This window comes from Hoplias malabaricus, chromosome Y, assembly GCF_029633855.1.
Source record: "Hoplias malabaricus isolate fHopMal1 chromosome Y, fHopMal1.hap1, whole genome shotgun sequence".
Taxonomy (NCBI): Eukaryota; Metazoa; Chordata; class Actinopteri; order Characiformes; family Erythrinidae; genus Hoplias; species Hoplias malabaricus.
The window spans coordinates 84,466,306-84,489,302 of NC_089820.1; the positions used below are offsets into that span (position 1 = coordinate 84,466,306).

At 44.5% G+C, this 22,997-nt stretch overlaps 1 protein-coding gene and 1 long non-coding RNA gene across 2 annotated transcripts in view; one reads left to right on the forward strand and one right to left on the reverse strand.

The window, feature by feature from the left end:
- LOC136678041 (uncharacterized) overlaps positions 1-18,301 on the forward strand; it is a 33,025-nt gene extending 14,724 nt beyond the window's left edge. Inside the window, exon 3 of the long non-coding RNA XR_010796456.1 lies at positions 18,214-18,301. This is a non-coding gene — a long non-coding RNA (uncharacterized lncRNA). The remainder of the gene's footprint in view (positions 1-18,213) is intronic.
- sema6ba (sema domain, transmembrane domain (TM), and cytoplasmic domain, (semaphorin) 6Ba) overlaps positions 1-22,997 on the reverse strand; it is a 240,161-nt gene that overhangs the window by 140,407 nt on the left and 76,757 nt on the right. The gene's annotated exons all lie outside the window — the stretch shown is intronic.

The following is a 22,997-nucleotide window of genomic DNA, read 5'->3' on the forward strand; positions in this document are numbered from 1 at the left end:
CACGCAGATACAGGGAGAACACACCACACTCCTCACAGACAGTCACCCAGAGGAAACCCACGCAGACACAGGGAGAACACACCACACTCCTCACAGACAGTCACCCGGAGGAAACCCACGCAGACACAGGGAGAACACACCACACTCCTCACAGACAGTCACCCAGAGGAAACCCACGCAGACACAGGGAGAACACACCACACTCCTCACAGACAGTCACCCAGAGGAAACCCACGCAGACACAGGGAGAACACACCACACTCCTCACAGACAGTCACCCGGAGGAAACCCACACACACACAGGGAGAACACACCACACTCCTCACAGACAGTCACCCGGAGGAAACCCACACACACACAGGGAGAACACACCACACTCCTCACAGACAGTCACCCAGAGGAAACCCACGCAGACACAGGGAGAACACACCACACTCCTCACAGACAGTCACCCAGAGGAAACCCACGCAGACACAGGGAGAACACACCACACTCCTCACAGACAGTCACCCAGAGGAAACCCACGCAGACACAGGGAGAACACACCACACTCCTCACAGACAGTCACCCGGAGGAAACCCACACAGACACAGGGAGAACACACCACACTCCTCACAGACAGTCACCCAGAGGAAACCAACACAGACACAGGGAGAACACACCACACTCCTCACAGACAGTCACCCAGAGGAAACCCACGCAGACACAGGGAGAACACAGCACACTCCTCACAGACAGTCACCCGGAGGAAACCCACGCAGACACAGGGAGAACACACCACACTCCTCACAGACAGTCACCCGGAGGAAACCCACGCAGACACAGAGAGAACACACCACACTCCTCACAGACAGTCACCCGGAGGAAACCCACGCAGATACAGGGAGAACACACCACACTCCTCACAGACAGTCACCCGGAGGAAACCCACGCAGACACAGGGAGAACACACCACTCTCCTCACAGACAGTCACCCAGAGGAAACCCACGCAGACACAGGGAGAACACACCACACTCCTCACAGACAGTCACCCGGAGGAAACCCACGCAGACACAGGGAGAACACACCACACTCCTCACAGACAGTCACCCAGAGGAAACCCACGCAGACACAGGGAGAACACACCACACTCCTCACAGACAGTCACCCAGAGGAAACCCACGCAGACACAGGGAGAACACACCACACTCCTCACAGACAGTCACCCGGAGGAAACCCACGCAGACACAGGGAGAACACACCACTCTCCTCACAGACAGTCACCCAGAGGAAACCCACGCAGACACAGGGAGAACACACCACACTCCTCACAGACAGTCACCCGGAGGAAACCCACGCAGACACAGGGAGAACACACCACACTCCTCACAGACAGTCACCCAGAGGAAACCCACGCAGACACAGGGAGAACACACCACACTCCTCACAGACAGTCACCCAGAGGAAACCCACGCAGACACAGGGAGAACACACCACACTCCTCACAGACAGTCACCCGGAGGAAACCCACACACACACAGGGAGAACACACCACACTCCTCACAGACAGTCACCCGGAGGAAACCCACACACACACAGGGAGAACACACCACACTCCTCACAGACAGTCACCCAGAGGAAACCCACGCAGACACAGGGAGAACACACCACACTCCTCACAGACAGTCACCCAGAGGAAACCCACGCAGACACAGGGAGAACACACCACACTCCTCACAGACAGTCACCCAGAGGAAACCCACGCAGACACAGGGAGAACACACCACACTCCTCACAGACAGTCACCCGGAGGAAACCCACACACACACAGGGAGAACACACCACACTCCTCACAGACAGTCACCCGGAGGAAACCCACACACACACAGGGAGAACACACCACACTCCTCACAGACAGTCACCCAGAGGAAACCCACGCAGACACAGGGAGAACACACCACACTCCTCACAGACAGTCACCCAGAGGAAACCCACGCAGACACAGGGAGAACACACCACACTCCTCACAGACAGTCACCCAGAGGAAACCCACGCAGACACAGGGAGAACACACCACACTCCTCACAGACAGTCACCCGGAGGAAACCCACACAGACACAGGGAGAACACACCACACTCCTCACAGACAGTCACCCAGAGGAAACCAACACAGACACAGGGAGAACACACCACACTCCTCACAGACAGTCACCCAGAGGAAACCCACGCAGACACAGGGAGAACACAGCACACTCCTCACAGACAGTCACCCGGAGGAAACCCACGCAGACACAGGGAGAACACACCACACTCCTCACAGAGAGTCACCCGGAGGAAACCCACTCAGACACAGAGAGAACACACCACACTCCTCAACTACATGCTCTGTTATCTCCCTCACAGTGTAGGAAATGGACCGGTGGCTCACAAATTATATAAGATAATTGGTATAAATAAAGATAAAATGGTTAAAATGGCTGCGTTATTTCAGCAGAGGGGACCACAAAAGCACAGGTTTACTCAAGCACAGGATTTTCTCAGTGATTTTTGTGTGTAAAAATAATAACACATAAAAACAAAGGTCTTTACTTAACATTAAATATTTAAAGAACATGTGGAATGAGATACGATTGGGAGGGGGGTGGGTGCAGGTTTGAAGTAGACACACTGAAAAGCCCTGGGGTAGATGGGTATACAGCCCCCAGCTTTGGGCTATGGAGCTCTCTGCAGTAACGGGGCCTCAACCCTTGACCTCATTACCTTTCTTGAAGCTGAATGCCATCAGATCCTCACAGAAGTGTGTGGAGGGTTGTGTTAAAGACACAAAGCCGGGGTTGTCCTACAGGGCGTGTTCCTGAGCCGATATGAGATATCTACTTTGTGACAAAACACAGAGGAGCACAAGGAGAAGTGGATCACAGGCAGAAGATGTAGGTCAGTGCGTGTGTGTGTGTGTGTGTGTGTGTCAGACAGCTCTGTGTAGTGTGTTTGGTGGCCTCTGAGGGCAGCTCTTATCTTTTAACAACACGCCTCTCAAACACACTCACGCATACAAATAAACCCCCTTACTTTGGGATCCATCTGCAGCCACCACACCACCCTCTCTCTCTCTCTCTCTCTCTCTCTCTCTCTCTCCCTCTCTCTCTCTCTCTCTCTCTCTCTCTCTCTCTCTCTCTCTCTCTCTCTCTGTCTGTCTCTCTTTTTCTCTCTCTGTCTCTCTCTCTCTCTCTCTCTCTCTATCTGTCTCTGTGTCTCTCTCTGTATCTCTCTCTGTCTCATTCTCTCTCTCTCTCTGTCTCTATCTCTCTCTGTATCTCTCTCTCTCTCTCTGTATCTATCTCTGTCTCACTCTCAATTTCTATCTCTCTCTGTGTGTCTCTCTCTCTCTCTCTTTCTCTCTCTCTCTCTCTCTCTTTCTCAAGCTCAGAGTGCTATTTTTTTATTTTATTTTATTATTATTTTTTTTTTTTACTGTGCCCTATAACACTCATCACTTTTACATTTTACCAAAACATCACTGTAAACTAATGCACAGACACCTCACACACGTGCGCACACACACTCTCAGTGATCAAAGACATTACGCTAAGGCCTAGAAAGCTGTTATTGAATTAGCAGTCCTCATGGTGTGTGATAGAAGTCGCGTGCTAGATTTAATGAAGTCTAGATAAACACGTCTGGTAAACAGCACGGCTCTCACACCAAGGAAACTCACACTGCGCTGGCGCCACTTCTTCACAGACGTTGTTTTCTTAAAGAACTTCTTAACGTAAAGAGCTGCTCAAGGGAAGACGTGGACGAAATAAAAGGAGCGCTTGCTCTCTCTGCTCATCTGTCTGTGTTTGTGTTGTGGAAAGCAGCAGTGGTTCCTCACTCATTCTTCAGTCACTGGCTTTTGTAGTTGGGGCCCCCCCTGCAGACTGTGATGTTCAGCGTCTCCATGTAGAACGTCTGAAACAGCTGCACATGAGTCCGAGTTCACCACGCCCAGTGCTACACACACGATAGACGGCTGTAAATCCTCTCGGCTTGAAGATGTGCAGCGGTGATTTCGTGTTTTCTGGAGAGATGGAGATCTTTCCAATGCGTCTGGGATGAACTGGTGTGTAGTGTGTTCTCTCTGTGTCTGCTTGGGTTTCCTTCGGGTGACTGTCTGTGAGAAGTGTGGTGTGTTCTCCCTGTGTCTGCGTGGGTTTCCTCCGGGTGACTGTCTGTGAGAAGTGTGGTGTGTTCTCTCTGTGTCTGCGTGGGTTTCCTTCGGGTGACTGTCTGTGAGAAGTGTGATGTGTTCTCTCAGTGTCTGCGTGGGTTTCCTTCGGGTGACTGTCTGTGAGAAGTGTGGTGTGTTCTCTCTGTGTCTGCGTGGGTTTCCTTCGGGTGACTGTCTGTGAGAAGTGTGCGTGTTCTCTCTGTGTCTGCGTGGGTTTCCTCCGGGTGACTGTCTGTGAGGAGTGTGGTGTGTTCTCCCTGTGTCTGCGTGGGTTTCCTCCGGGTGACTGTCTGTGAGGAGTGTGGTGTGTTCTCCCAGTGTCTGCGTGGGTTTCCTCTGGGTGACTGTCTGTGAGGAGTGTGGTGTGTTCTCTCTGTGTCTGTGTGGGTTTCCTCCAGGTGACTGTCTGTGAGGAGTGTGCTGTGTTCTCCCTGTGTCTGCGTGGGTTTCCTCCGGGTGACTGTCTGTGAGGAGTGTGGTGTGTTCTCTCTGTGTCTGCGTGGGTTTCCTCCGGGTGACTGTCTGTGAGGAGTGTGGTGTGTTCTCCCTGTGTCTGTGTGGGTTTCCTCCGGGTGACTGTCTGTGAGGAGTGTGGTGTGTTCTCCCTGTGTCTGCGTGGGTTTCCTCCGGGTGACTGTCTGTGAGGAGTGTGGCGTGTTCTCCCAGTGTCTGTGTGGGTACCCTCCAAGGTGTGTCTCATCTTGCGCCCAGTGATTCTGGGCAGGCTGTAGATCCACCGCGACCCTGAACTGGATAAGGGTTACAGATAATGAATGAATGTTTATTTTTATTAAAATTGTGAACCTCGCATTTAAGTGTTCTTAAAGAAGTTCTGTTGTAGGTGGACACTCTCAGCGTTTAAATAAAAACACTAAAATATTACCTTTAAACACAGAATAAATAGGTATTAGCATTCCCTATAAATGTAGTAGACATACCCTAACAAACACTATATAAACCATCCATAAAAATACTAAAAACAAACCCAGATATACACTATAACTGTCTTAGATATACCTCAAACATGACCATGGGACACTCCATAAAGCCACCATAAACACACCAAATACACCCATAGAAATGCATAATAAATGCACTAGCAACAGAAGTAGCCTAGACATGCCCCCAGAAATACCCCAGAAACATTAAAAAATACCAGAAACACAACACAAACCATTCCCAAAGAAATACACCTTCAGAAATACACCTTAAACACACTAGAAACACACTAGAATTACATAATAAATGCACTAGAAACAGCCCAGTAATACACCATTATTGCCATAAAATTACCTCATAAAATACCATCAGCTCACCAGAAATACCCCAGTTGACAAAATAGAAACCCACTCAGAAATACACCATCACTGGAAACTTGTGCCAGAAACACCCCAGAAATACAACATGTGAGACACACCCCATAAACACATGGGGAACACAAAAGGAACCCCTCAGAAACACCCTGCTACACACCAGCAGCGCACTTGCGTCATCTGGCAGGAACGTTGTCTCTCCTCGACACAAAACAGGGACCAAATAGGGATTGTCTCACTGGACTATTTTTAGCCTGCGGTCTGTTCACTGTCTGTCTGCTCCAGAGATATCCATCTGCACTGGAGCAGCCTGAATAAATCAGGAGTGAGAAACTCTTTCAGACGATGAAAAGTAAAGAGCCGGCATCTCTGCCTCGCGCCGCTGCGTGTGCACACCTAGGCGCACTTATCAAGCCAATTAGTCTGCTCGGAAATGAAAGGCAAAGAAGGGAAAATTATATTCAATAAAAAAAACAGGGGAGGAATGAACGACGAGGGGGGGAATCGCTGACAGGTCCGGGAGGGAGCTGCTTCCTCGAAGGAAGAAAACTCATTTCCAACTCGTCTATAAAAAGCGGTGTGCGTTTTGATCAGTCTCGTGTCACTTCCCTTCCAGCGTCTGAAATTAGACACTCGCACAGAGCCAGAACAAAAGGACGCTTGATGTGTACGGGGGATGGGTCTGACTTAAATAAGGGCGCGCTCTCAGACGGGCTTGATTAAAATGTAGTGATAAGTAAACACGAGGCTGAGAACTCACCTAGTTCCTAAGTGACAGGGCTTTAGATGAGCGCCTCGAAGCAGAACAGCGTTCCCGAGTCTAACGGCGTGCTCCGTGTGGTTAGTGCTTCTTTGCCAAGTCTCAAATCACGGGACCAGAAAGCAGGAGCCAGCACAATGACGGTATAATTATGGAGCATATGGACCGCCGTCTGAGCTAATTCTTCAGCTCTACAGGTCTCTATTGACCCTTACATCAGGTCTGAAGCCCTCATGGTTTCACCCCTGGACCCTGGAGGATCTTAGTCATCCGCTCGGGAGATTCCTGTGCCTTTCGGACTCTTGATAGCACCCACCTCATCCCAGCGTCACTCCTGACTTCATGGTATTGCTGCTGTTTTCAAGGTGTGACCATTGACCTCATGGTTGTGTTCTTGACTTCACAGGGTTGCTGAAAGCCTCGTGATGTTACGCTTGACTTGAAGGCATTACCACTCTCTTGCTATTATTGATTTTGATGTGTTCCTTATTGGTGTTACTGTTCCTCTTAAAGACAGTGTCTATGACTGTGATGAAACTGTTCTCTCTGTTTGGTTTAGATGGATAGATGGATGGATAGATGGATGGATGGATGGATAGATGGATAGATAGATGGATGGATGGATGGATGGATGGATGGATAGATAGATGGATGGATGGATGGATGGATAGATGAATAGATGGATGTATAGATGGATGGATGGATAGATGGATGGATGGATGGATAGATAGATGGATGGATAGATAGATGGATGGATGGATAGATGAATAGATGGATGGATGGATAGATGAATAGATGGATGTATAGATGGATGTATGGATAGATGGATGGATAGATAGATGGATGGATGGATAGATGGATGGATAGATAGATGGATGGATGGATGGATGGATGGATGGATAGATGAATAGATGGATGTATAGATGGATGGATAGATGGATGGGTGGATGGATGGATGGATAGATGGATGGATGGATGGATGGATAGATAGATGGATGGACGGATGGATAGACAGATGGATGGATGGATGGATAGATGGATAGATAGATAGATGGATGGATGGATGGATGGATGGATGGATAGATGGATAGATAGATGGATAGATGGATGGATAGATACCTTATTGATCCTAGAGTGAATTTCACGATGCTTCACATCTTTTAAGGTGAAGTAGTATGTTTGAGGGGGGGAAACGACTGTAAATTGTACTAGGCTGAAGTTTAACTTGTCTGTAAGCTTTAATTCCCTTTAAAACTACCACAGATACTATTTTTTACCTTTCAATCTGGGTTTACTTTCACACAGTTAACACTATCCCACATTTAACGTCAATCTACAGCAAAAATACTTCGTAATTACCCAACTATGGGGCTGGGAATAGAGCAATGTCCTGATCTCGGTTCATGCTTTTCAACTTTTGCAGCTCTGATTGTTGCCAAACCTCCAGATGCAGATAGAAAGCTTAGCACACCGGAGCAACCTTTATTTTGATCATTTTATTTTATTTATTTATTTTTTATCCCATTTACAGATACTGGGGTTTCATGAACACATGAGACCGGTTTTGACCACACAGACAGTATGGAGGGCAGAAAATTGTGAGGAAACATCCTCTGGACTTCATGGAAAAGTATTTTTTATTACAATCGTGAATGTCGCCTTTAAGTCATTAGCATTAACTTCTGTCAACTCTGCTACTTTCAGGGGTGTCATTCTACTGTTGCTGCCCCCTAAAGTAATCCTCATTGCCCGTTAACATTTTAACTGAACCTGAGTATTTAACTAATACTGGGTTTTTTTTGTTTTTTGTTTTTTTTTTCTATTTTTGTTTTGTTGCCCAAGATCTCACGGTGTTAATAGCTCCACATAGTGTTACCAAACCTCTGGAAGGTTATAACACTGTTGTAACAGTTTTCCAGTTATCCAAACAGTTACCTACGGCTCTGTATAATGTCAATTACCCTTAGAGTATCTTAGAATTCTCTACATCTATTACCTGCTGACTTCCTGTGTCAGACTCTTATGTTTGCTATATATTACTATTAAAGCCATTAACGTTTTACTTATTGTGTTCTGACTCGTCATACTGTCCCCTATGCCACCAATAGCCTCCACCAAGTATTGCCGTTGCCTTTTTGAAGTAACCATCCTCAGAGTTTATACCTCCTCATGATGTTACTACCGCAAAGTCTTTTGAAAACACAGACTATATCCTTTCATTAGAGCCAGCAATCAGAATCATCACAAAAGTATGAAATAGAGATCCAGTCCTCCAGAGGCCATAGGTCCACAGCTTCATTGTCCAGTGCGACATGGGGACCTCAGGCTCGTGACATCATGGCTTTTATTTATATTTATTTATTCATTTTTTTTTATTTTCGTTTTTTTTTGTGGAAATTAGACAATCTCTGAGTTCTCGTCACAAAATAAAAATTGAGATACAGTGTACATTTTTACACCCTGGACAATTTATTGACAACACACACACACACACACACACACAGTGAATAAAAACTTACAGACAAGTTAACTTCAGCCACATACAAACAACTGTCATTTTCTTCTCAACCCTACAATTCCACCTTAAAAGTCATGATGACCTTCAACGTGAACAACCCAGAGAGAACTGTGTTTCCCCTCAATCCAACTCCAAGGCTGCCCTCTGTATCTTCAGTACATAGCGGCTGTAGCTTCAGCTGCTTGTTTACAGTTTGTAGTTGCCATCCTCTAGCCTTTAATCAGTGGTCAGTTTGTGAACACAGAGCCTCCCTTGACAGGAGCTGACTAAAAAATGAATGGGGTATAAAGGGGAGCTGACAAATTACATGTAGTGCAGAAACACAAACAGGCCTTTCAGCAAAGCCATCTTTCTCAGAGTGGTATTCTTCTTACAGAAAAGAGGGGCCATATTGGCTTTGACCGCTGCTTTAGTGAATGTAACGTGACATCTGTTCAGTTCTGCATGTAATGTCCTCTCCCAAACGCTCAAACAAAACACTTCTGCCAGCAGCGCTTCCAGTGAAATGTTTGGATGTGTCGAGTTCAGCCAGTTTTCACTCAAGACTAAAATTTGAGGGATTTAAATATAATGTGTAAAGATACCATTGATGGGGAGGTGTATATTGGGATTTCAGAGAGAGAGAGAGAGAGAGAGAGAGAGAGAGAGAGAGAGATACAAATGCTACCATCAAGGTGACGTCTTTTTCTGGAAGTCCATGGTTATTTCAGTAAGACAAATCCAGACCTCACTCAGCTCAAGCTACAAAATGTGGCTTTCTAGACACATAGTGTGCTGGTCTGGCCTCTGCCTGTGGTCCAGATCTGTCTCTTATTTCGCAGTACAGTAGAATCAGATGACAGATAAGCAGCCGAAATCTAAGCCGCGATTAGTATCCTCAGTTCTCAAATGCTTAAAATGTGATGTAACCCAGTGGGAAACTCATCCCTGTCCAAACTTTTTTTGGAGTGTGCTACAGCTTCTAAATGTGTTTGTGGTTACAAAATATAATCAAGTTGTTCAGTGCCAACGCTGGAAATCGTTTCTTTGTGCTTAGGCTAGTGAGATAATGTTTTATTGCTTTATTGATAGGTGATTAAACCTCACTGGCCTGAAGGCCTGCTGCCTGTGTAGCAGAGGGAAGCAATGATGAAGGAGTAGGCCTATGAGACACTTTTTCGACATACAGACCATATACAGAGCGGAAAAGTCACCTTGGCCCTGGATAAAAGATGAAAGATTGTATTCAAATGGTGCAGTTTGGCAGCAGCCAGCATCTAATCTGACATTAATGCTGTTCCAGTAATATAGCTATGATGAGAGAGGTGTGTGTGTGGGGGGGTTCTTTTCTCCTTGGTTCCCTCTCAGTGTTTGCACATTCTGTTGTTACTGAATCATGGAGGAGCTGATTTCACGAGTGTGAATTGGGGGCAGATGGATTTGGAGCCAAATAAGACAGTGAGAGAGAGAGAGAGAGAGAGAGAGAGAGAGAGAGAGGGAGGAGAACAGTTGTGTTGGGTCAGAGTCTTTAGAGGAACATAAGGAGCGTTTATCCTACATTAGCCCAAGAGCAGCTTAGCTTTGATGTCTTAGTTAGCTTTAGGAGAACAGAGATGAGAGGACAAGAGAAGCACTAAGACCGAGAGTGTTTTTACTGCTCCACAAGGCTGGGGAGTACACAGTAAGAAGCAGACTGCAGAGTCAAGCATTGGCCCTGTCTCCAGGAAATCGCTGGTTCTGTCCCTAGGTAATTCCCACCCTTTGATTTGTTGGAACAGCCCACGCCCCCCATTTCCTTGCTTGCATAACCCTAGTAAGAGCATCTGTCAGCTGATGTGATGGACCTTGGCAGTTTGCATTCTCCTGTGCACAGCTAGTGAACAGGAATCAACTCCCGAACGAATTGATTCTTAAGGTACTTCCAAGGAGAATCCCAGTCCTTTTCTGTCCCCCTGTAAGAACCCAGGGTACGAACCCAGTAGCCTTTCAGTCCCAGCCTCACTCCTACAATCCTTTGGCTGTTGAAGCCGTTATTTCTTGTTGCCTCGTGAAGTCATATTTAGGTTGGTGGTATTTACAGTGCACACTGATCTGTTGTTACAGCTGGCAGTAACGGAAATGTCTGTGGTTCTACATGATGCAAATGATGTCTCTGGAGTTAATATCTAATCTGTGATATACAGAGTGACATTCATTCTCGCCTCTGCACTCCTCCACACTGCTGTTCTCCTCGGCAAATTGAGTATTAATATGTGATGGGGTTCAGCAGAGGAGATTAACCTCTCTATGGAGAGTGTGTTGAGACTGTGTGTGTGTTGTTGCAGCTGCTTGGACCTGACTCCTCTGAATGCTCTGCCCACTTCAGACCTCATACTTTCTCAATTATTTTCAGCTACATTTGTTGTAAACTTGCACCTTTTTTACTCCACCCATGGCCTCCACTTCTATTTACATGGAGATGGGGATACGGGCAGGCGGTCTGATGACCGTTTGTTAGTGATCCTACACAGCAATCAGCCATAACAGAGTAGTCCATCTGTTCTGTGCTCCCTGTTCTTCAGAGGTCAGGACCACTACAGTGGATAGTGGAGACTTTTGGTTGGGACATGATGTTTAAATCTCTAGGTGCAGGTGCTGTGTCTGATCCATTCGTATTAATGCATCACACCACCACTGCAGTGCTGAGAATGACCCACCACCCGAATCATACCGGCTCTGTGGAGGTTCTGACCATTGAAGAACAGAGTGGAAGTGTAAAGCAAGAGATGGACTCCAGTCTGTAATTGTAGAACTACAAAGAGCTCCTGTGTGGCCAGTGGAGCTGAGGGAATGGACAGTGAATTTTGAAAAAAGAAGGTGGTAGTATTGTTACGGCTGGTTTAAAACACTTTAAAGTCAGGAGCATGTCTATTTTCACCTTTAAACCGAAGCTAATTGTGTCAGTCCACTATCCTCTTTGCTAGAGACCCCCCGCAGGCTCATGCTTGTGGATAGTCAGTTTTGTGTTCTGTATTGTTTCTTGTTTGTGCTCCCCTTGTCATGTGACTGTTCCCCCCTGTCTAGTGTCTGCTTCCTGTTTGTACCCTGGTCATGTGATACCCTTCCCTTGTGTTTCTAGTGTCACGTGTCTTAATTAGTGCCCAGGTGTTTCTTGTTTGTGTTGTCTTTATACAGTCCTTGTCAGTGGTTCCTGTTTGTGGGCCAAATCAAATCAAATCAAATTTATTTATATAGCGCTTTTCACAACTGATGTTGTCACAAAGCAGCTTCACAGAATTCCAGTAAGACAAAGATTTGACATGAAATGTAAAAACAAATGTAAACCCTCAAGTGAGCAAGCCAGGGGCGACAGTGGCAAGGAAAAACTCCCCCAGCTGAGGAAGAAAGCTTGGAAGGAACCAAGGCTCACAAGGGGTGACCCATCCTCATCAATCTACTGGTGATGATAGTTAGTAGTCCATGAGAACTTCAGTGTAGGGACAGCTTCAAGGCACTTGGTGGTTGCTGGAGCGTGGGCAGCTGGTCTGAAGCGTGGAGGAGGGTCTCGACAGTCATCCATCAGTGTCCAGACAGACAGGTGGGCAGTCGTTTACTCGGAAAGATGTAAAGGGATGGAATTAGTTTTGAATTGTTTTGTGTTTGTAAAGTAGAAAATATGAAAATTTCCAGAGTGTGGCTAATGACTCCGGCAGATCTGACTATGACAGCTTTAACTAAAAGGAGAGAACCGGGAGGACACACAGACACGGGAGCATCCTGAAACACTGGCATCCCTCCGCTCCACCGTCAACAAACCTGAGTGATCGCGAGAAGCGGCGGGACGACAGCACCAGCGTCTCAGTATACTATAATTCCCTGTGTCCATGGACCCCCCAGATCTGCCGCCTTTATCTATGGGGGAGCATTAGCTACCAAAAGATAAACTAAACAAATGTGTTTTTAGCCTAGATTTGAAGATTGCGACTGTGTCTGAGTCCCGAACATTTTCTGGAAGATCATTCCAGAGTCTGGGGGCTTTATAAGAAAAGGCTCTTCCCCCAGCTGAGGCCTTCTGAATTCTGGGAACAATTAAAAATCCAGTATTCTGTGATCTGAGTGAACGTGGAGACTCATAATAGGAAATTGTATCTTGAAGATATTCAGGAGCAAGCCCATGTAGAGCTTTATATGTTAATAACAAAATTTTGTAGTCAATGCGGAATTTAACAGGCAGCCAATGAAGTGATGATAAAACTGGGCTGATATGTTCAAATTTTCTAGTTTTAGTGAGGACCCTAGCTGCAGCATTTTGAACTAGTTGAAGTTTTCTTAAATTGCTGCTGGTGCATCCTGACAGTAGTGCGTTACAGTAGTCAAGCCTTGAAGTAATAAAGGCATGTACTAATGTTTCTGCGTCCTGGAGGGATAAGGCATTTCTAATCTTAGCAATATTGCGAAGATGTAAAAAAGCTGTCCTAGTGATACTACCTATGTGTTGATCAAATGATAAATCCGGGTCAATTATGACACCAAGATTTTTTGCTGCTGAACCAGGTTTAACTGGAAAGTCAGCTAGATTTAAAATTAAATCTGATAATTTATTTATTGCCACTTTTGGACCCAAAAGCAGGACCTCTGTTTTGTTGCTGTTTAGAAGGAGGAAGTTACGCAACATCCAGCCTTTCACGTCTTTTACACAGTCCTGTGTATTTATTATGTTATTTTCTTTAATCTGTGTTTGTCATCGGGCTTGGCTGAAATATACAATTGTGTGTCGTCTGCGTAACAGTGAAAGTTAATGTCATGGTTTCTTATAACTGTGCCTAGCGGTAACATGTATAATGTAAATAATAATGGTCCTAAAATAGAGCCTTGTGGAATTCCAAATCTTACTTTAGAATAATTTGAATTTAGATTGTTTACTTTTACGTATTGATAACGTTCCGTTAAGTAAGATTTGAACCATAATAGGGCTGTCCCTGTGATTCCAACCATGTTTTCTAACCTTTCTATGAGAATATTGTGGTCTATTGTATCGAAGGCTGCGCTTAGCTCAAGAAGCACCAACAGGGATACGTGGCCTTGATCAGAGGCAAGATGAAGATCATTTGTTATCTTGACTAGAGCTGTCTCTGTGCTATGATGTTGCCTGAATCCAGATTGGAATTTTTCATATATATGATTCTTATGTAGATATGAACTAAGTTGTTGGGCCACAGCTCTTTCTAAGATCTTGGACAGAAATGGCAAATTAGAAATAGGCCTGTAATTAGACAATGTACTAGCATCAAGATTTGGTTTCTTGATCATAGGTTTAATAACTGCTAGTTTAAAAGCTTTGGGTACATGGCCCAGACTAAGCGATGAGTTTACTATAGTTAAAAGAGGATCAATAATAGCTGGTAGTACTTCTTTGAGCAATTTTGTGGGAATTGCATCAAGTGTGCAAGTTGTACAGTTTGCGGAGGTGATAATCTTCTCTAGTTCTAATTGTGGGAGTGGGTAAAAGGTTTCAAGTCTTTCTTTTACAGTTATATTATGTTTTATATCATTCACATCGGGTGGCAGCCAGGATGGACTTGATCCTGTGGCTTGAGTTTGTTGTCTAATATTCTCAATTTTATTATTAAAAAAGTCCATAAAATCTTTACTGGTGAGAGTTGCTGGAATTAGTTGTTCAGAACCTGCTTGATTTTTTGTAATTCTAGAAAACACACTAAACAGTGCTCTCGGATTATTTTTATTATGGGAGATCAGCGAGGCCAGATATGCTGAGCAAGCTTTAGTGAGGGCATTTCTATACTCTATAAGGCTGTCCTTCCAGGCAGAATGGAACACTTCAAGCTTGGTTGAACGCCATTTCCGCTCTAGTTTTCGTAATGTTTGTTTTAAAGTACGGGTCTTATCATTATACCATGGTGCGAGCTTTTTCTGTCTTATACTTTTATGTTTAAGTGGTGCTACCTTTTCTAAAGTAGATCGACAGGTATTTTCTAGGTAATCAGTTAGTACATCTAGGTCCATTGGGTCTGATGGAGTTGGAACTGGGGTCGATAGTTCTGGTAGGTTTTCTATAAATTGTAGGGCGGTAGATGGTTTTATTATACGCCTTGTAGAATAGCGAGGGTTCTTACATATATTATGGCTAAAACGTAGCTCATATGAAATTAAGTAATGATCGGAGATTGCTGAGGATTGCGGTAGGATATTAATTTTGTCAATGTTAAGACCTAGTGTCAGAACTAAGTCTAAAGTGTGGCTGCAGTAGTGTGTAGGCCCTGTTACATTTTGAGTAATACCAATAGAGTCTAAGATTGAGGTAAATGCCTTTTTTAGTGGGTCACTTTCCTTCTCAAAATGGATATTGAAATCTCCTACAATTATAACTTTATGATTGCACACCGCTAGGTTTGTAGCAAAATCGCTGAATTCTTTCAGAAATTCTAAGTAAGGCCCTGGTAGTCTGTAAATGTTGCATAATAAAAATGCGTCCTTTTTTGTGACCAGATTTGTAATAATAGTGGAGAGAACCTCAAAAGAAGAGAAGGTGTCACATTGTTTAAGACTAATTTCTAGGGTATTTTGGTAAATTACACATACTCCACCTCCTTTGCCTGATATTCTTGGGCTATGTGCATAATTATAGCCTAGGGGGGTGGCTTCATTTAGTGCTAAATATTCATTTGGTCTAACCCACGTTTCCGTGAGACAAAAAACATTGAATTTATGATCACTTATAATATCATTTACGATGAGTGCTTTTGAGTTTAGTGATCTTATGTTGAGTAACCCAAATTTTAGTTCTGAGGTGTTGCTGCTAGGTGTTGTGTATGATTTAATATTGATTAGGTTGCTGAAACAGGCTGATTTTGTTTTTCTACTTTTACATTTAGTTCGGGGGAAAGACACAGTCTCAATACAGTTGAACCTGGGTGACGCCTCAAGACAGTTCGCAGACGGTCGGTTTAGCCTGTCTGTCTGCGGCCTGGTCCCGGCTCTGGATTGTCAGCAGCTATCTACACTACTCTGCTGACTAACTAAGAGACTATGTGCTATGCTGCAAGAAAGTAAGGCAGCACCCTCCCGCGTGGGGTGGATACCATCCCTACCTATAAGACCAGGCTTGCCCTCAAAATGTAACCAATTGTCTATAAAGCCCACTTGATTTTCGGAACACCACTTGGACATCCAGCAGTTTAACGCCCAAAGTCTGCTGTAAGCTTCGTCGCCATGCCGCATTGGTATGGGGCCAGAGCAGATTACGGCATCGGACATCGTCTGGGCCAGTTTAATCACTTCTGTAATATTACCCTTAGTTACCTCAGACTGCCGCAGACGAATATCATTGGCCCCTACATGAATGACTACCCTCGAATGTCTCCTATTAGCTAACAGTCTAAGGTTGCCACTAATATCCGGCGCTCTGGCTCCCGATAGGAGTAGCTAATTTCACGTGTCGAACAATAGAGTCTCCTATAACCAGAGCACTCTTAACAGGCTCCTCAGCGGGTGCTTCGCTGAGCAGGGCAAACCTGTTTGACACGCGAATCGGAGGAGCGTGGTGTCCCGGTGGGCTAGCTTTGGCCTCAGCGTTAGCATCAGCCTTAGCTTTCCGGCTATGACGCCGAGACGTCACCCATTCACCCCGCTGTGAGGGCTCTAACGCCGGAGTCGTGGGGGTGCTAACTCTCCCTAAGGCACCCGGAGTTGCTAACACTGAATCTCGCTGTTTATCCCTCAACAATAATAAGCTCCGGATGCGCACTTCTAACTGGTCCACTTTATCCACCAGAGAGCTAACTAGCTGACACTTAGTGCAAATACAACCACTATCTTTATCGCTAGAGGTGGAAAAGGGGGTTAAACTAAACATGCCACACTCTGAGCAGGCAAAACAGCCAGTAGTAGCCATGGAATTGCAGGTACTTACCGCTTTTAGTGGATTTTAGTAACTTACACCAAGAACGTTACTCCAGTGTCCGGTGGCAGTTTTAGTGCCTCTGTAATGAATATTCCTGCGGAGACAATCTAAAAGATAGATCTATGGATGGTTAGTAGGTTATAAAAACAGATATAAATATAGAAATAACAATGGAAACGAGTAAACAGGAAAACCCGAGCCATCAAAACAGCTTCCAAACGGGTACAGAAACAGCCAAACGGGCCATTGTGTGTATGTTTGCTGTCACTGGTCCTTAGCATTGTTCTGTGTTTCACCCCTTTGTTCTGTATAGTTCTTGTCTAATGCTTAGCTTTGTTTGATGTTTAGTGTTTAACTTTGTTTGATGTTTAGAAGCTTAGCTTTGTTTGATGTTTAGATTTGTTTGATGTTTAGTGTTTAGCTTTGTTTGGTGTTAGCTTACCTCTGTCTAGTTACCTTTTGTTTTTTGTTATTAAAGTCCCCTTGCTCCTTGACCACTCCTACACCCCCAGCATTATTACAAACTCTATTAAAATGATTATTCGTAAATGAGAACGGTGACAAAATGCTTTGCACTTGTCCGTGAATCACAAAGAATTAAATGCAGCAAAATGCTCAGAATATTCGCTGTTGTCAGGGCAAAGGAAAGCAGCCGGGCAAAATAATGAAGAGGAGTCGACTCCCAAAGAATCAATCCTTTGAGTATCTGGGAGTTACTGGTATCAAGTTGAAACTCTCGGAGTCAACTCGGTTTTAATTCGTAAGAGTCTTCTGCAAATGTTTAATTTGTAAGAGCCATATTTTTTTTTTTTGAGAATTTTTTTAACCTGTTTTTTAACCTGTTTTTAAATGTAACATAACTTTTAAGCTGTTAGTAATTAAGAGTATAAACAGTACCTCCACATTTAATTTCCATCAACTAAAACCAACAGCAATTAAATGATTAAAACGAGGCTAAAGCTGAAATGCATTTTAGTGAAAAGTCAGAGACTTAAACTGAATAAAAATCATCTGTCAAAACAGTGTGAATGTAGTCTGAGGGTAAATACCTACACACTTCCTCCACACACTGCATGTTCCCATTGAAATGCACTAAATACATGCACTGATGTCCAGACATGGTGTGTATACTCCTCCATCAGTGCATTGGGTGTGTGTTGAAAGACAACCCTGAATAAGACAAAAGTGTTGAAACGCATTAAGGCACTAATTCTCTCAGAGTCTGAACTGTTTCTGAAAAACACTCTTTAGTGAGCACCATTGATCAATCCACTGCTTTCAGAAGGCACTGTGAGTTTCCATTTGCTCAGCCATGGAAAAAGCTCACACCTGAGAGCTGACAGGGAACATGAACTCGGGCCAGAAATTGAAATAATGAGGTTATTCCACACAATAACCAAGTTCCAGACTTCCAAATTCCAACCTTAGTGTGTATGTTGTTTACAGCACCCAGGGTCTGCTGTGTGAACTCTGAGAGGGAATTAATGAATGGAGTAGAAATGTTAATCGTAACCCCCCTCCTAATGATGACTCTTCTGATTGTCTCTCTGCAGGAATACGACGACGGATATGGAACGGCCTACGATGACCAAGGGTACGACTCATACGACAACAGTTACAATAACCAAGGACAGAAGTAAGCGTGTGTGAGTGACAGTGTGAGTGAGAGTGTGTGTGTGCATGAGGCAGAGGTGTGTGGAGATGGTGCTGAAAATAGATGTCTTTCCTCAGCGCTGCGGTCACCTGAATGTCCTGTCTGAAGAAAGGCCAGGTCCTCAGGGACAGACAGCCTATCTCAGGAGTTAGTCTCTTCCTCCCATCTTTCTCTCTCTCTCTCTGAGGTCAGCCTGGAAGGAGAAGGTGTTTTCCGGCTGAAGGGCTCTGCTCCTTCAAGTCCACACCTCCACCTACGTTTCATCCTGTGCTATTCCCACCAGGACGAGTCACGAGGCTGAAGGGTTTACAGTGTGTTTACCTGAGGGGGCTGCAGGTGGTTTAGAGCTGTGATGGTCTCTGGGCTTTGGCCTGATTGGCCCGAGGTGGAGGGAAGCCTTGGTGTGAAAATGGCTTGAAATGCTGCATAGTTTTTTGTAATTATACCGTCTTATGTCATTTGTATTCCACACAGTCCACACGTGAGCACTGAACTGCAGAAAGCTGTGAGCTTTGAATTCACTGTGATTTGTGAGGTCACAAATCCAGTGCAAATCCTTGAGTAGGGATGATGTTATATAAATATGGCCTGAAATCATAAGTTTTATGTATTATTATTATTCATTCATTCATTCATTCATTATCTGTAACCCTTATCCAGTTCAGGGTCGCGGTGGGTCCAGAGCCTACCTGGAATCATTGGGCGCAAGGCAGAAATACACCCTGGAGGGGGCACCAGTCCTTCACAGCGCAACACACACACACATTCACTCACACACTCACACCTACGGACACTTTTGAGTCGCCAATCCACCTACCAACGTGTGTTTTTGGACTGTGGGAGGAAACCGGAGCACCCGGAGGAAACCCACGCAGACACAGGGAGAACACACCACACTCCTCACAGACAGTCACCCGGAGGAAACCCACACAGACACAGGGAGAACACACCACACTCCTCACAGACAGTCACCCAGAGGAAACCCACACAGACACAGAGAGAACACACCACACTCTTCACAGACAGTCACCCGGAGGAAACCCACACAGACACAGGGAGAACACACCAACTCCTCACAGATTATTATTATTATTATTTACAAAACTACAATTTTGTTGGGGTTTTTTGTGTTTCAGTATCAAAAAATGGAAACTAAGCTAAAAAAAATGGATTAAATTGATTGTTATTTATGAGATCACACAAAAATCCAATAAAGAAAAACACTCGCTTAAAATGCTGCCTAAAATAGTCTTTAATCATTAATAATTAATGAGCTGCTGTTAAATAAACGTATGTTGACAGGAGGTGAGGAAACCCTGCAGTATGTATTTAAGGTGGTACTTTTCTGTGTTAATTTGAGCTTTTCTTAGTGAATTAGTCATAAATCTAAGGGTTAAGGAAACCACTATGTTTCCATTGGAAATGGGGGAGGGGAAACTGAAAGGAACAGTGATTCCTTCTCCCTCAACATCCACAGCTGAAGTGCCCTGGAATAAGGCACTTAACTCCTGACTGCACTTCTCTGTAGAGAGGCTTCCAGTTACAGGACAGTAGCAGCACTACTGACTACTACTGACTAAATGATAGCAGTCGCCAAACAGAGCTTTGTCTACACATATTTGGTAGTGCATAACGCACTGGTGAGCTCCAGCAGGAGAAAGAGAAGTGATGTGTGTGATCTGGTCACTGAGGATACGTTGTAGTGAAGAGTGTAAATGGAATCTGGCTAAAGCTTATCAAGGGTAATCTACATTTTTGGGTTAATTTCCATAGCATTCAGTAAGGTTTAAACACTCCTACACCCTCCTACATACTGCTACTCTGAGCTGCTAGGACGAATCAAATCACAGGATGATTGACAGTGGTGTCACCATGGCAACATAAACAGTGCAGCACACGTAGCAGAAAGATACCGCCAACGACAAACCCTCTGGAGCTAACCCGAGTTTGGACGCCCCTGCAGTGGATAAGAGCTGAAAGGTGACTAGCGCTGCTCTGCCCGAGTGATCCGAAGTACTGCTTTATCAAGTAACGCTAAGTCTGATTGGTTCTGAGGCAGATTTAACCCCACCCACTAAAAGTCAGGAGTGGGGTATGATCACGAGGGGACAGTGGCTTTAACCCTTACATAATAAGCCCTGTGTACTGAATAAACACTTGTACACTTTCACCCCAATTTAAAGGCTCTGCGGGATCATTGCCCAACCACTATTATCAAAACAACTCACAGATTCCCGTAGATAACCAACACTGGATGTGTGTGTGTGATGATATATCTCCCCCTCAGTGACTTGTTTAGGGTATACACAAGAGTGGGGCTTCACGCCCACGTCTCAGTGACACCCCGGGCTTCTCCCTGGACGAGAGGACTTGAGCTGAATATCGGTGGACAGTCCCCCGGTCAGCCCACTGAGAGAGTGAATATGGAAACAAGGAAACGTACCACTTATTTATTTCTTGCTGCAGATGATTGTTCTGGAGGGGGCTTTAGGCGACAGATTACTCTGGGGGTGGGGGCGTTGTTCTGATGATAGCTTTTCAGAGCCGAGGGCTAAGTGTGGGCTCAGTTTTGCCTTTGACTTTTTCCTCGTTGAGCTGTTTGTCTTCTGTCACAGCAGCTCGTCAATCTCCTCGACTGCTTTTGTTCCCTTCTCTGGAGACGTGTGTGTGTGTGTGTGTGTGCGTGTGCTTGATGGCGAGTTTGGGAGAGGGATGCTGATGCTTGAAGCACTTAAATTGTCAGCGATGGAAAGGTGCTGCAGAAAATGGAAGAGGGGAGTGTAGAGAAGAGTGCTGGTCTTTTCTGTTATATATGTTTGTGTGTGTGTGTGTGTGTGTGTGTGTGTGTGTGTGTGTGTGTATGAGGGGTGGTTTGTTCTGTACTAATGTAACAGCGCTGACATCACAAGGACACTCACCACGATCCTCTTAATAGCCCTTTTTCATGTGTGTGTGTGTGTGTGTGTGTGTGTGAGAGAGAGAGAGGTATATAACACAACATGGGAACCAACACCTGTTTACACACTCTCACTGTGTAAAGTTAAAGGCTGATGCATTAGCTGTAATTAAAGTGATGCTTGATTAATTAATTAATTACTCCACTGGCCTATAGCTGCTTGTTCTTTACATTAAAGACTACACAGTTCACGGTTATTGCAATAACCCACTGATATTAGCCCTTTAATTAGTTTATACACTATTATATCATGACAAATGAATGTAGAAGTTAATTGCCAGTGAACACACACACACACACACACTCACACACAGATGTATACTGACCCAGCTGTACCAGACTTGTGCTCCATGCAGACATGTATCATGTGTTTTTTTTTTGTGTGTGTGGTTTTATCCACCCGGGGCCAATAAGGCTATGTTCTTGTGCTGTAAGATTGCCTTTGGGGCATTTCATGCTTGGACATTCTCTGCAGAAGCTATTAGACCTTTCAGAAATTGAAGATCAGACTGATGTCTGGCCTTTGTTCTTAGGGCTATAAGAGACTTTAGCCCTCTATATGTAAGAACTATGATTCCTTTGGGGCGTTACATTGTTGGACTTCCTTTGCAGAAGCGATTCAACCTCTAGGGCAGTGTAGATCAGACTAAAATGTAGCCTTTTGTGTTTAGGACAGGAGAAAACTTTCACTCACTTTCATAGGAAATAAAAAAAATAACTAAATAAATAAAATTTAAAATCTGAATATATATATTTTGGGGGGCATACCTGTAGGGACCTCTAGGGCTTCAGTCTAGATCAGATCATGTCTCTATGATTCTGATTCCTTTGGGGCATTAGAAGCTATTAAGTCTTTATATCACACAAGATATGGCCTTATTTATACCTGATACCCTGTTTCTGGGTGTGTATATTTATATAATTCCTTTGGGGCATCACATGCCTTTAGAAACATCTAGGGCAGTGTAGATCAGACTAATGTTCTGTTTTTGTTTTTAGAGCCATAGGAGACTTGAGCTGATTGGATGTACTATTCCTTTGAGGCATAATCACGGGTATGAAAGAAGACCTATAAAACATCTAGGGCAGTGTAGATCAGGTATATGGTCATCATTCTAGGTTTTGTGTAGATGAGATCTATTTAATTGTACTTTGGGGCATTATGTATGAAGGTATTACACCTACAGGGCAGTTCAGTAGTAACTCAGATTAGTGCCATGCCTTTTCTTTTTTTCAATTGTAAATGTGAAGCATTTGTAGCTTGTAAAACAATGATCATTCCTTTTGGGCATTAGCTATTAAGCCTAAAGGGCAGGGTAGACCACACTCATCGTCCTTGAGTTATAGGAGACTTTTTGTAGGAAAACTAATATACCATGTCTTAAATGCAAAGCCTTTAGCCTGTCCACAGCACAAGCTTTCAGGCTGTGCCTCAAATCTGACCAATCAGAAAACAGCTAGGTATCAGGCAAAATGGTAGAGTGTCCACTTGGAGCATGAGAAAATGGCTGTGTCTCCTTGCTGGCTGACACCTATGGCCAGTGAAGTCACCTCTCTCCAGTATAATGGGAGTGTTCCCTTTATTTACGATGTCACTCACATTGTTTGCAGTTAAGACACTGTGATATCCCTTTGGGGCATTACTTTCTTGGACATTCTCACCTGAACATACATGGGCTTGTTGTATAGAAGCTTGTCAGCCTCTAAGGTTGTGTAGATCAGACTAA